General features: G+C 42.7%; 1 protein-coding gene across 2 annotated transcripts in view; it reads right to left on the bottom strand.

The window, feature by feature from the left end:
- The window catches only part of RORA (RAR related orphan receptor A), a 675,046-nt gene that overhangs the window by 521,902 nt on the left and 140,311 nt on the right, over positions 1–12,833 (bottom strand). The window lies entirely within an intron of this gene.

Genomic DNA, 12,833 nt, shown 5'->3' with positions numbered 1-12,833 from the left:
AATAAATTAGTACATCTAAAGTACTCGGAACAGGACATGGGCCATACTAGAACTGTTAGAATAATGTTAAGTGGTCAAAGTTAGTGTTTCCATTACATTGGAGTTCCAGGTAAAGTCAGTTCCAGGATTTTAGGTCTGGGCAGTCCCAAGGTGGCTTTGTAGCAAATAAGGAATTTTATAAAGGTGTGACTTCCTGTTCACTTCTCATCACCATCAAACACATCTTTTCTGAACTCACTGCAGAAAAGAAGTGAAGTGTAGGCAGCGAGCGTCTGCTCTGACAACTGGCAAAGGCCTGGAAATGGTCTCTTCTCCCTTGCTTCTGTGCTGTAAGTAGCTCCTCTGACCAGTTTGTTGAGATTCATATGCTAAAGGGCTTGTTTGATTGTGAGACAAGGTAGAGGGCAGGGAGCAGGTGCACTATTTGTCATGACAAGCTGCCTTACTGCTATTTTATTTAAAACCAAGATACTCAATGACCTTGTGCGATTATTAACAATGCACATCTCAACAGCATGGAATTTCTTAGGGTGGGACAGGTATTAAAGGTTGTCTAGGCCCACTTCCTCAAAGCACTATCAGTCATTGCTCAGTGGTTCAAATTTCTCAAATGACATAGCAATAGGGCCACTGCTTATATCACTGGCTTGACCTGCCTCAACTCAAGGGAGTCCAATGATACTGGCCTAGTAGATAAAGGGCAATAGACTTGTGGAGAGAGTTGAGAAAACCCCAGAAATAAAATTCTCGGCTCAGTTGTTGAGATATCTGACGTAAAGTAAGGCAAATGTTAAACAGGAACTAGGCATGTTGCCCTCTCAAGCTACTTCCAATATGATTATGTTTCACTTATCTTCAGATGAGGGACAGGTAATTCATGATAGATATACTTCAAAAGAAAAACTGTTTGGGTTTTCTGGAGTCACTGAATTTTTCTCACAAGTACTAATCATTGCCAAACTCATTGCTAAATTTCTTTGTTTTCTAGAATATCAACTAGTCCATTTCAATGAACACAAGGTACTGTTTCTTAATTTCCTACCACCAAAGCTTTGCCTTATCACTCATAACTGAGCTGAATCATAACCTATGGATGGCAGTGAGGCTCTAATGGCTTCCTATTCCAGAACAAGGCCGCCTACAGAATAGAGCCTAGATGCAAATCAGCAAGGGTGTGCTTGCCATTATCACAAGATGCAAAGTGTCCCGGGACCTCCCCCTCCCCACCCAGTAATGCCAATATACTTTGATCTCACTTATCCTTAGGAACTCTTGCAAGGATAAGCCTGTGCCTTTAAATGCAGCCTTGGCTGCACTGCTAGATGTATTCATGCTACCATTTGCCTACAAACCTAAAAGAACAAGACTAAAGAATGAGAGCAGTGATGTCTATTAGGGAAACCACTAGAGAAATTAAAATTATCCACGAGCCAGCAGAAGATCTGAATAGACATTTTTCTAAAAACATAGATGGCCAATAGGGCAATGAAAAGATACTCAACATCACCAATCATCAGGAAAATGCAAATCAAAACCACAATGAGATACCACACGACACCTGTTAGAATAGCTATTATCAAAAATATAAGAGATGTGTTGGCAAGGAGATAGAGAAAAAGGAACCCTTGTGCAATGTTGGTAAAAATGTAAATTGATTTACATTTTTACACTGTTTTACATTGTAGCTACTATGTAAAACAGTATGAAAGTTTCTAAAAATATTAAAACTAAAACCATCATATGATCTAACAATTTTACTTCTGGGTATTTATCTGAAGTAAACAAAACACCAACTCAAAAAGACATAAGCATTGGCATGTTCACTGCAGCATTATTTACAATAGCCAAGATATGGAAAAAACTTAAGTGTCCATCAGTATTTTATTCAGCCTTAAAAAAGGAAATCTTGCCACTTGTGACAAGAGAGATGGAACTTGTGGGCATTATGCTAAGTGAAATATATCAGAAAGAGAAAGACAAATGCTGTATGATCTTGCTTATATGTGGAATCTTAAAAAAAAAGAAAGAAAGAAAACCAAGCTCATAGAGAACAGATTACTGGTTGTCAGAGGCGGAGGGTGGGGGTCTGGGGCGGTGCTGAGGGGTGGGTGAAACGGGTGAAGGGAGTCAAAAGGTAGAAACTTCCAGTTGTAAAATAAATAAGTCCTGGGGATGCAATATACAGTATAGTAACAACAGTTAATAATACTGTATTACATATCTGAAAGTTGCTAAGAGTAGATCTTAAAGTTTTCATTATAAGAAAAAAAATTTATAACTATGTATAGTGATGGATATTAAGTAGACTTACTGTGATAATCATTTTGCAGCATATATAAATATCGAATCATTTTATGCTGTACACCTGAAACTAATATAATGTTATATCAATTTTACCTGAAGTAAAAAAAAATTATAATGTGGGAAACAGCAATCTAATTGAAGCCATTTTGTGTGTCGCAGTAACTTAATTAGTCTTTCTGATGGCTGTTTGGGAGAACTTTAAAAAAAAAAAAAAAGACCTATTCATAAGCCATCCATAAAGGAATTACATAATTAAAAAACATACATACATTGAGCAATTGAGCACCTGCTCTGTACCAGATCCTTCCATGAAGTAGCTCAAGGTCCACTGAATGACAGATATGGAAATAGACATGGAATATAGGCAATCATTCTGTTATTCCAGAAAGAAACCATTGCTTTAAAACTAAACCACAGGCAGCATATCTGCAAATGGATCCAAATAGATTCTTGGCCCGATGCCCTGTCCTCTGTCCTGAAATTCATCTTGATATTAAAATGCCTGTAAAGAAAAAGTCTACGTCTACCAATTCCTTATAATTTATCAAAATCAGCTTCCTTCCCCCAAATTATCTCCCTTCCCATAGAAGTGGATAAAAATCCTTATTATTTTACTGGACTATTCCAGGGGAAAATGTCATAAAGGCAGTAGACTCCTGGAAATGTTTCTCCATGTTCCAAGTTCCATCTCCTTTACCTCAGGTGAGGTTAAGGCCATGGTTGCCATGCTGAAGGCTGAAACGAATTCACAGGAAAGCCACGGGATATTTTAAAATGTCTAGGGTAACAGAGTTACATCTGTCAGACAGCAGAGACTGCTACTATTAAGTTCTTTAAAACTAACTATTAATAAATGGAACTGCTATGTATTTCTCTAGGTCTAAGGAGTGAAAAAGTTACTGAGACGCAAAGGCACCATGAGCTGAGAGAGTTTGCGAACCTTAAGGATACGGGGGAGGAGGCTCTCTCCACTGGACCTGTGTCCTCAGGCAGCAAGCTTAAGAGTGTCTTTACCCTTCAACCTTGAAGGGAGCTGCCAAAGGAGACTTAATAGATTTTGTCAGTGTGTGACATGTCACTTCGGGTTTAGGAAGAAGAGATGGTCCTGCAGAACTGCAGTTAAGAGGAAGCCTTTTGATGCCCCTCAACCATCTATGTGCCTGGCACATAACATGTGCTCAGTAAATGTTGGCAGTAGCAGGATGGGAGGGTGACGGTTGTGATTATTATCTCCATTTGACTTAAAAATGCAATATTTCTGAACTTTTTCTCATTTTTATTCCAAGAGCAAATCTTTGCAAGGACCCATGGAGGTGTACAATGCTGTTTGTCCGTCTAAATTACACTATGTAAGCAAAGAAGTATGACAAACTCAGGTCTTATCCATGGTACCGGGGGCTGCCAAATGTGTTTACACACTACATATAGAGACCACCACATAGAGGGTACTATCTCAAGTTATCTAGCACACATTATGTAGCCATCCTGCTTGGTATTCTAAAGTCCCACCTGATAGATGGAAAAGAGTGATGAGTGTCTCTAGCCAATAGTCAAGTTTGTTACTGGGTGAGTGTTCGCATAGTGGAACACTCTAGGTAAGTAGAAATGGGAACCCAAGCAGCAACGAGAAAATAGGGCCAGTTAGGCCACCATGTGAGCAGGCTCTCAGGTATGCTGGGGTGGAGGACAGGCTCCAGTCTTGGCAGGTGGCGGGGTGACACAGTTTAAGCACAAGAGCAGTGGTGGGGCCCAGGCACACACACAGAGTCTTGGATGGGTACAGTCTGTAAGCTGGGGAAGGAAGCGGGGTGGGGCAGCACCAAGACACACTTCAGGTACTACCTAGTGGTAAGTCTAGGGCTTCTGATGTGCCGCCAGGTTAGGACAAAACATGTTATCCCTAGCATTTTAAATCTAGCAAATCCACCCATTCGGCAAGCTCCAGCTGGCTCGTAAAAGTAGCAAACACCAGTCACACTCTGAGGCATACATCCATAAGCCCCTTCTACCTCATTTCAATGTGTGCCTCATTCTATTTGATGACTCTCATTCGTATTTCCTTTTGACCTCTACCTTCCCACATTATCTTCCATCCTTCCTACTTCCTTGGAATTGCCTCGGCAACCAAGCTGGGCTAGCTTGGTTGGGGAGCCCCATCCCTGACCAGGAGGCAGGGAAGAGCCAGCCCTAACAATAAGGGTCTTCAGGGGCTGCTGCTAGAAATTAAAGAAAAGAAATGCTAAAGCAATACACAATTGCACCTATACAGTGTTGGCATTTTCAGAGGAATTGCTTGGCTAATGAGGAAGGAGGGAACTTCTATCATTTTCCATTGTTTGTATTGCAGGGAAGGAGAATTTCTGCCCTACAGAGTTTGAGCATTCTCTTAATCAAGGGGAGTGTTGCAGGGGTTGCTTCAGACCTGCATCTTTACCCTCCACTCCTTGCTAGCTCCCCACGGGAAGAGGCTGCCCAATGCACTGGGTTGGAGCCTGGCCATCGCTGGGCCATGACCACAAGGGGCAGGATTGCTGTCCTCTCATGCAGCCTTCTAGGCTCCCTCCCTCTCTTATTTTGGCATCTGTACTAGGCAGGCTCAACTCAGGTTCCTGCCTTTGTGTGGTCACCATACCCCTATCTTGGTCATGCTTGGGGTTCCAGCTGCTCGTGCCTGGGCTAGCTGTGCAACTGCACATATGGCCCGGCCATGAGTGGAGGTGGGAGGCCTCCTTTGGGTTGATATGACTTAGCCTTGTGTTATACCACCCCTTACCAATGAAGCCCTACAGTAGGTGTGCACATGTACACACACGTGTGCATATGTAAGTGCATCAGTTTTATAAACTAACAAAATACTTTGTCCCCCCATTGAGCTGTGATTCTTGCTGGTAGGTCACCTTCATCCAGGAATCTGAGTGGAGCAGAAGCTTGGGTAACATCCCCCCAACCCCTATCTCAATTGAGCAGAACGTCCTATAAAACAGTTAGGGCAGATATAATTAGCTCCATTTTTGAGATGGGGTAACTCAGGTCTATCTGAGTTTAGTGAGGTTAATGGATTTTCCCAGAGTCCCAATGCTACTGGAGCAGAGAGCTGTGCCTTGACCCGAGTCTTCCACATCTAAACTTCCCCTCATCGCACCACAGCTGCTTTGATTTTGAGCAAGAATCAGTGCCCTTCTCTGCCTCAACACGCATACTCAGTGGAGAAGATGACATTCTCTTTAAGGTAAGATTGGTCCAACATCACAGCCATGTGGTCTGTGGAACTACTCAGCAACTTGAGCTGCCAGGGAACCCAACAAACATCCAAAGGAGGAAATGCTTCATGTTGCCACCTCGTGGAGGCAGCTGGGAGGCCATGTCAAAGCTTGTCCTCACCTTGACAGAGCTCAGTCCCCACCCCTCTAGTCGCACGCATGCCGGAGGTCTCCTCTTCACGGAGGAAAGACTGTGGGGGCGCGAGAATCAGCATGAATCAGAATCACCCGGAAAACTTCCTAAAGCACAGACTGCTGAGCCTCACCCTTAGAGTTTGAGGGTAGGGCTGAACGATGTGCATTTCTAACATTCCCAAGAGATACTGATGCTGCTGGTTCAGGGATCACACTTAGGAACTTGTCTCTTCCCAAGGCCTGGCTTACTGCTCCACGCATAGCAGACACTTACTGAGAAACATCAGTGAGGGCACTGATGGTTGATCATCATAAAAAAAGATTTAAGCAACTTCTGTCCTTAGCTCTGTTTTAGACCCAGTGTGGTATGAATTAAAGTCCCTGCCCTGTAAAGATAGACACGATTCATGCAGACACGCACAGAAAGATAAGACTACCATATTCTAGTTATAATAAATTCCTTCAGCATAAAAGATGCTGACAATGGAAATTGCAAGCTTCCTCAGGACGTCTCCAAAGTTTGTACTTCCCGATTTTCCTACCATCATGCCGTGGATCGCTGTGCAGCTGTTTCAACTGTATTTAATCATAATCCTAAAGTGAGACTGAGCTGCTCCGACCTAATGACATGGGAGTCTTGGACTATCATCACGGCGCTGACAGGCAGGCATGGCTGCAGAGGGCGGTTACAGAAATGAGTTTCAATGTGGGGGACTCATGGTAGCAAAGATATGTGAACTGTTCAGCTACGCAGAGGAATCATCAGAATAATGATCATTTTTCACTCTACCCCCTCCCTTGCTTGTTCAAAGAAAAGAGCCCTTAATGGCTTCTTGAACTACACACAAGTGGGCCGTTGACTGTGACTGCAATTCAGCATGGAGAAGCAAGGGAAACTCTAAAACAGAGTTTGTCGAGGCAATGTCTTAAATGGAGAAAACACGACAGCGTGATCAGCAGGCACAGGGCACTGCTAAGTAGAATGAGATCGTCTTAAAGAACAGCTTGGGATACTGTCAGCACTTGAAGTAACCTTTAATTGTAGATGACACCAGTAGTGATCAAGGGGGCTGTTTTTTTAAGTTGTGAGGAGGTGAGAGAAGAAAAAGAGGAAGGGAAAATGAATAGAAATCTTTTTAGAAGGCTATCACATTACGGGTGACCTAGGAGATTCAGATTTCTAATGAAGAAGACATTCATTGATTGTTTAAGGAAATCAAGACATCTGCCTTCGATCGTTTGCTATTTACCATCTTCCTACATTCATGTCCCAGGTACAATATTACATCTTGAGAAGTCTGAATCGTTTCCTTCAGTCCAGATTGCACGTACCAAGAGAGGGCACGTACCTAGAAAAGGTTATGGACTTGGAGAGGCAGAAAACGCTCACACTGCCAGTTCGCCTGCCGTTCCAGGCAAAGTCATGGCCACCTCTGCATAGGCAGCATTCGCTGCAGGGTCTAGAAAACAGATGCCTGCAACTAAGACCTGACTGCCAACTACGTATCTTCTATATTCCTCTCTCTGTTTATCTACAGAAGTAGATTCCCAAGAAAATCTCCTTTTCAAAATCATGCCTTCTTACTAGGTCCCTGAAATAAAAATAAATGCCTAGCACTTCTCTGAAGCTTCCCCTCCCACTCCATCAAGAGGAATCTCTTAAATGCCCTTTGCACTACCCTGCTATGTAGCTCTTCCATTTCTGTATCTCCCATGCAGACTGGCCCTCTCCTCTGATCGTCCTACATCGCCTGCACTGGGGAGTGAGGGCCCCCACTTCTGTCTTCCACATAGTGGCTATCTCATGTCTTCAATACCACTGAACTGCAACCTTGTTTGCAAATCAAGCCTCAGTGAAGAGAGCCAGCCCTCTCATACTGGAAAGAGCCCGATACCCACTTCCTAGTAAAGCAACCACTGAAAAATAAGAAAAGTAGCTGATAATAATTAGCATCTATTGAGTATTTAATATTCACCCAGTCCATACTAAGGGCTTTAAACAGCTTTGCTCATTCAGTCCCGCCAATAATGCTAACTAGGTAGATGCTGTGATGATCACCATTTTACAGAGAAGAAAAACGATGCACAGAGAGAATTTTACAAGTCCTAATGACAGTAGTAAACTCATGATTTGAATCCACATCTCTCTGAATTCAGTGTCTGAGCTCTTACACTCTATTCATGGCCAGAAACCATGCCACAACGAGGGCACATCCTACACAGGAATAATTTGAAGGAGAGATATAATTATATATCTCATAAAATCGGGGGCTCAATGTGTATTACATTTTGAACAATGAGCTGTTCTTCTTCATATGCTATTCCTAAACTTTACAACTCTAAAAAGTGAGCTGTTTTATTCTCACTTGAACAAGAAAACCCTGAGTTCATGTGACTGAATAAAGCACCTGCAGTTCCACAGGTGGTAGATATAGAAGGTTAAATTAGAAAGCTGACATGCTTCCCACTGCCTTCTTGGCTCCATTTGTCCAAGATCCACTTATTAATCAATTACAGATTTATGACCCTGCTTCTCCTAACTGGTAAAAAAAAATAACAACTCTGATCCAGGACTATTCTAAGACCATACCCTTGAAGATATTATATACCTTTGAAGATAGTATATAGTATGAGCATCGGAAATGATGCCACCAATTCATTTAGGCCTGCCTTCAAATTATAGGCACTTTTTTTAAAAAAAGCAATAAAATTATATATAGGCACTTTTTTAAAAAAAGCAATAAAATTGAAATTTATTAATTGATCAATTAAAGAGATGTAAGTGACTTATTTCATTACCAGATCTTAGAATTGGTTCTACATTGTTCCTTTAGCTTGTGAAACTTTTTCCATGACATAGCCTGACTTTATTTCCCTCATGGCAGGATATGCTCTCTCCCTCTCAAGCAATTAACATCCCACATGTATAACTAAGTAGCAGATGAGGATTTCAAGGGTCTCTAAATAGTAGCTAAACTTCTCACACATCAACTAGTTCATCTTCTATTCAGTCACCCACCCAGTTTCAGAAGAATGATGTAAAAAATGCAGCAATGAATTCCTTCTGAACTTTTACAAGGATAGATAAGGGGACCACAGAGTAGAGTTAACACTTCAGTTAGCAAGTGTTTATTGAGAAGGGATAATGGACCTGCTCTGTCATAGACACGGCAGAGCTACCTGAAGAATAACCCTAATCCTCATCCTCAAAGGATGGGGAAGGGAGTCACTTAGACAGTACAGACCTGATGATTAGGGCCCACAGGCATCACTCTGGCCTGGGCACTTCTGGATGGTGGTACTGAAGAACTCACGTTCTGAATCTGACCTGATTAGAAACCTTGCTCTGTTACTTTTTGTGCAACTGTGAACACATTATTTGACCTCTCGAGGACTCAGTTTCCATGACTGTAAAGGGAGACAACAGTACTTATAATAAGGTGGGAAGGTACTAGTAAGTGAATCTTGCATATAAAAAGGCCAGTGAGTGACCAGCATATAGTAAAGATTATTGAAGTCAAGGATAGCACACAGTTGAGTAGAAGGGGGCTGGTTCACCCTGCCACATGTCAGGCAGATCAAGAAGCCATCGGTTACTCAGAGTTTCCCTCTTTGACTTCTCCAGGGCTTTGCATTCCACTTCCCTACCTCTGAACCTCAAGCAAACTTCACTTGGTTAACCTCTATTCATCCTTCACCCGAACCTAAAGCCCCATTTCTTCCTGAAACTCCCACTCTATCACAAGACTGATAACTCTTCTCATATACTCTGAACACACTTAAGCTTACCTGCACCTCAGCACCTGTCGCTAGCCTTTGAGAGTCCTATTTTCTTGCCTACATCCCTTATCAGAGTGTAAGAAACTGGAAGGCAGGACCGTGTGCCAGGGCTCTCTTTCCATCTCCTCGTACCATAATGGACAGTAGCAGGTGTTCAGTAACCATTTGTTTAGAAGATGCATGAATGAACACAAATAGAAACCATGTCTAAATCTGCACGAATCTGCCCTTAATAAAAGCACGTGGCTCAAATGCGGCATCAAATTCTGCTGTCCTGTCTTATGTCTGGTGTCATTAAATCTCTGGATAAGAAGTAGAGATGGTTGTAGTGTCACTTGGAGGCCTTTCTACCACATCAGCTGCTTGTCCTGTACATGGTAAGTACAAAGGATGTTCTGAGGCTTGACTGGCTGACTCTTAATAAGTTTGCCATTGCTAGGTATGGGTGTTAACGTGGATGCAATCCAGATGTTTATTCCAATGTCTGGCATAAATAAATATGGAAAGAACCCAGGTCAGTCAAACATTAGTAACAACATCTTCTTGTTCTCCTGGAGGCTGTTTCAGATTTTGGCCTCATCCCCCTCCCCCCTCCACCCGCCCCGGGCATAAAGAGACTGGGATGGGACTACAGCTTCTAGAATTACAACCATTTTGTCAACTTGTCATTTGACTCACTGTCTGGCCGGTGCCTCTCCCTCTGGGTCCAGAGACATTTTGCACAGGAAGAAAGCAATAAAGTGAACAGTCACAGGGCCGGTGAATTCTCCAGTCTTCAAAGTACCTTGTTCTGTCCCACAGTACATACATATTTCTGGTAAGCACCATGGAGAGCCTCACATCTGTTACCTCCTGCACTGCCGGGAATCAAAGCATCTATCCCCATGAGATGTTTTCTGAAGGCCCGAGGGCACCGAGCCATCTTATCCTCACTCCCTTGGTGAGCTTCCCTGCCTAAATGAAAATACCTGAAAAGGCTAACTGTCGGTTCCTTATTGCCTTAAAAATAAGAGGGCTCTTAACCTTTTGGGGATTTATATTTGGAAAAGGGCAACGAACTAGATACGGCTCATAAAAAGGCAGGAGAGTGAGTCATTTTAAAGATATTTTTTACAAGTTTGGGACCTAAATATATATGTATTTGCAGATACTAAATATAAACTGATCTGATTAATCACTTCTCAGTGTATATACCTTCCCTTGGTTATATTTCGTTTTTCAAATAAAACTAAGTAGAGCCCATAGCAGGTACTAAAAAACCTACTTGATTAATAGAGTAACCAGGATTTATATTTAGTAATTAGAATTAGCCATTAGGAAAATAACTAGAATTCTGGAAAATTGGGAGACAAAAGACCCATATTTAGATTTCGGCTTTATCACTCCCTAATCATTTCCAAAATGTGGGAATAACACATAGTCGCTTCACAGGTTTGCTGTGATGATCATATGTAAAATGATTTTGTAAAGGGCTCCTCTTGGGAGTAACTGCGATCTTTCCAGTTTTTCTGCACTGAAGGGCAAATGCCAATGGGGCTGCTCTTTCAGGGAAAAAGTTATGCCAACACATTTTTTTTAGTGTTAACTCATATTTATAAATAAATCGCCATCAATTACAATCTTTAGGTTTCCTTTGAATGGACATTCGAGAATCCTAAGAGAAGAGGTAGAATAAAATAATTGACTTGGTCAGTTTAATACTCCGTCAAAGAATCAAAAAGTGTCATCATTAGAAGATACTTAAAAAGCATCAAATTCTAATCCAACCCACTCATTTGACTGATGAGGAAAGGGAGGAGGAGAGAGGCTGAATGATGACATAGAGGATCACAGAACCAGGTTTAGATGGAAAGGCTCCCAACTCCTTCGGTGCTCTGAGTCTTCAATGCTCCGTGCTAAATAAAACCTTCTTTATCCAGCTTTCTACATAAAGCCAGTGTTTGAGACCACAAACGTATCCCTCTCAAAAGGTGTGGAACTGCTGTGACAGCTGCGTCTGGCGGCTAAGGGTGGCTCCTGACCACATACAGCAGGGTCAGTTCACCTCCACAACAGGCAGATGAGACTGATGCCCCTTCCCTGAGGGCCAAAATGACTCCCTCTTCTACCCCCCAGTATCTGAATGGATCATCAGCTTGACTAATGGTGACCATGTTACTAAGATTCCAGGCAGAATCCACAGGAGATCAAGATCACGAGATGTCCAGTTCCCGCAGGTATCAGAAGACTTGGTCCGTTGGCTTATTTGGACTCGAAGCCATAGTTCCCTAAAACAAAGACATGCATACCCACGGACGTTCTGACATAACACAGTAATTTAATTTCTTAGCCTCTCCAAATCTGAGGCTAGAAATCTGCGTCCAAAAACCCAACATATTTCACAAAATCCTTTGGTGCAGGAAAAGTCCAATTTAAACAGACCCAAATAACCCCAGAACACACTGTTGCCGACACACATCTGTTGCCGTGTTTGTTCATCTGGACAAGGATTCTGTAGTGCTCTAACACTAAAAAAAATTTTAAAACTTAGGAAAAAGAAAGACAGACCCCCTTCAGCCTGCACCAACGCCTACGCCTCCCAAGCCCCTTCTCCCTTATGGGGATTGCTCCCCTCTAGGAAGTAAAATAGAGACTGCCCCGCTGGGGAAGACAAATAGAAAATGGGAGTACACAGACTTCTCTTGATTATCAAGTCCTCTGAAAGCATGAAGAAGATTGGAGGAAGAACACAAAAACAAACGATAACTCAAGAGTCATTTCTTTTTGGCTCAGAGTGATAGTCAGAGCACAAGCAAATACCCTGAGCCACTCCTGCATGGAAAGCCCGGGGCTGTGTCTACCCATTTCTGGTTTAAGGCCCAGGACTCCACTGGGTGGAAGTGGGCAAGAGGCTCTCCACCACCGAGAGGAGGCCCTTGCCACCAACCTTAAGTCAGAGGCACAGGAGGACTGAAGGAAGCTCTCTCACCTCAGACGGGCCCCACGAGAACTGTCTAGGCCACTCTTCTCACTTGAATTTTCTGCCAAGCCTTTCACAGTGAAGGCAGACAAATTATTTCCTCTATTTCAGAGTGCTCTGGTCTATTAAGCTCCTTCAGGGTTCACTGGAAAAGCACAAGGTTCTTCTAGACTCCATTAACCATGCCTGTGAGAAGCCCGTCAGGCTAGACATTCACCCCACATGGCAAGGAAAGACCCTCAAGGTACCAATTGGAGGGACCCAAAGTCAGAAAATGGAAGTAAGTTCCACAACCTCTCTGGGAAAAGAAAAACACTAACTCGCTGAGGTCTCTTGTTCAAGTCCAAGGATAACCACAAGAGATGGATAATGTTTTTGACCTTTTTTTAGAGGTG

This window comes from Pteropus medius, unplaced genomic scaffold (genome assembly GCF_902729225.1).
Source record: "Pteropus medius unplaced genomic scaffold, Ma_sr-lr_union100, whole genome shotgun sequence".
Taxonomy (NCBI): Eukaryota; Metazoa; Chordata; class Mammalia; order Chiroptera; family Pteropodidae; genus Pteropus; species Pteropus medius.
This window is presented reverse-complemented; position numbering and strand designations above follow the sequence as displayed.